Source organism: Leptonychotes weddellii, chromosome 8 (assembly GCF_054177405.1).
Source record: "Leptonychotes weddellii isolate Sample4059 chromosome 8, ASM5417740v2, whole genome shotgun sequence".
NCBI classification, from domain to species: domain Eukaryota; kingdom Metazoa; phylum Chordata; class Mammalia; order Carnivora; family Phocidae; genus Leptonychotes; species Leptonychotes weddellii.
In genome coordinates, this window is record NC_138376.1 from 11,532,591 (window position 1) to 11,535,099 (window position 2,509).

The following is a 2,509-nucleotide window of genomic DNA, read 5'->3' on the forward strand; positions in this document are numbered from 1 at the left end:
TTCCTCCTCACCTCATCCGCCCCCTTCACCTTGGCCTCCTTGGCAAGCCACGTGCTCCTGTCGTCGTGGGCAAGCTCAGTGGGTGCCGGCTCCCCAACCCCAACCCCGCCCCGCCCCCGCTGCACCCGCTCCTAGCAGGAGAAGGCACATCTGTCCGCAGAAGCCTGTTAGTCTGAGGAGAAGTAGGGGTGCAGTGGGCTCATGAGAACGTTCAGATTCCGGGAAGCCACTTAAAATGTCTGGAGGAAAGAGCACTTGGTAGCAAAGTGCACAGCGATCTTGATGGATTGGTGTTCCTCACAGGAAGCAGGAAGGAGTGTCTTCCCAATTGGTTCATTGCCCCTCGCCCGGCCTGAGATGGAGTAAGGGAGGGCCAGGAACAGCAAGTAAGGCAGAAGGAGAGCACCAGAGCACACGGGGCCTGGAGACAGACGAGGCAGAGAATCCACTAGCCCTTTGGGTTTGTCAGCCATTAAAAAATTGCAAGGAGCCACCTTATACTACTACTTCAGGTGGGGTGGAACTGAGTGTAGGGGATTTTGCTACTGAAGTGTCCTTTTACGTGGCTCTCCCTCCGGCAGGGTCAAAGGCACAGCAGGAGTGGGTCTGACCACAGGCTCACTTGCTGGGGCCCCCCAGTGTTGCAGGGGGAGGGGCGGGGCCCTGGATGGGCTTTGGGCTCCGACCCCATGTCTCCTACCAAGCTGGTAAAGGACTTTTAAGAGATTCACCCAGCTTAGTGGTTGTAAAAGGGAAGCCTTCAGTTCCACGCAGATAATAATCTTCCCTTAAAAAAAAAAAAAAAAAGGTCAAGGCTCTTTTCCTTAGCTTTGACCTTTGCTTTTAAGATGCTGACACCTGCCAGTTTTTGAATAGGTGTTAAACAAAAGGACAACCAGGAACATAATGGTCAGTGTTTCTAATATGGGGTTTTAGAGCCCTCAGTGCTGTATCTTCATGTAGGGTTGAGAAGGTTAATGTTGGAGAAAAATGTATTCTTCCTTTCCTTGGTCTCTTGTCTCTCTTGTCTTGTCACCCTCTGCTTCCAGAGCTTTTACTGGAGATGGTAGACTGCAGTCTCGGAGCAGGTAGTTTCCAAGGGAACAATGGAAGACACACACGCATGCACAAATAAGGGTTGGTCAGTGTTCACCACTACCAAATGTCACTGAAACAGTTCTTAAAAATTCAGACCTTTCTCGAAAGAAACACCAAGTCAAACATTTTGAAAACGGGGGATTAACCTTTTCTTAATCCTTCATCCCCGTTTCGACATTTGTCAGGCTTGGATGCAGAGACCATTCCTTGTAAATCTACATGGCTTTTCTTTACAGGTCACAGAAATCCAAAAGTTGTCTCTGGCACGCAACTGAGGTGTAGACATCTCTTCAGGTGACTGGTGGTAGAATCAAAAGGCCGTGAGTCTGCCCCCCTCCCCTGCCCCGCCAGGATCCCAGGCTCTGAGGAGGCAGAATCTGAAATGAACAAAATAGTCCATTTTATCCTCCATCCTCCTTCCAGGGTTGATACACTGTGTCACCCCTGGCTGCCCGTGGGTGCAGGGTGGGCATGTCCAAACCCCACGGGAATGTTGGTCATTTTCTAGCACAGAGGAAGAAGGATTGCCTTCCCGGAAAGAGTCACCCTACTTCCTGGGGCCCCGTTGCAACCTGGCTAGGTTAGTCAGCTGACACTCTCCAGGGTACATGATGGTCCCTGACATCATGACTTCGTAATGAGCATGCCGGTTTTTGTAGCTGTCAATTCAAAACTAGACATTTAGTAGAAGGAACGAGTCCCAGTAATAGTTTGGGCAGAGGGCTGTGCAGTGGACTGTTTGGGTTCAGGTTCTCCTAAATCGCCCTCTGGATAAATAACTTTTGTAGACACTGAGTGGAAAGATTTTTTTTTTTCCCTATCTAGCCCAAAAGGTTGTGATTAAGGATGAAGGGAGAGGAAACTAGATGATTCTATGGGTCTCACTTTCCTAAGTCGTTTATAATCTAAGTAGGGCTATTCCAGGGGTTTCAATTTTATGTTTCTGTACTTAACCAAAAGACTTGGGAAGTTTTTGTGTTTTTTTTTTTCTTCCAAAGGCCTCTGAGTTCTGTGATAAATATTCAGTGTCTAAAACAAAAAATTCTCATTTGGGGCTAGGGTATATAGAAAGAAAAGATATATTCTTGAAAAGAAGCATGAAAAATATTTTAGTAAGGACTCAAATTTTATCTACTGAAATGCATGTAGTAGGTAGATGCAGGAAGGAGAGGAAGAAAAGACCTAAGTAGTTCATTTGTAAATACAAAAATTATAGGAAATGAGTTTAAGATACTTCTTTAGTGCTCCTTTTCGCCCCTGGACTACCACTTGCAAAGCCTTGATTGAGAGCCGTAATGGGGGAGCTGAGATGTCAGGCTTTTGACAAAGCCTCCTTGGGGCAAAACCCAGCACCTCTTAGGGTGCTCAGGGGACTGGGTACCATTGGGCGACTGTGACCCAGGACGAGGCC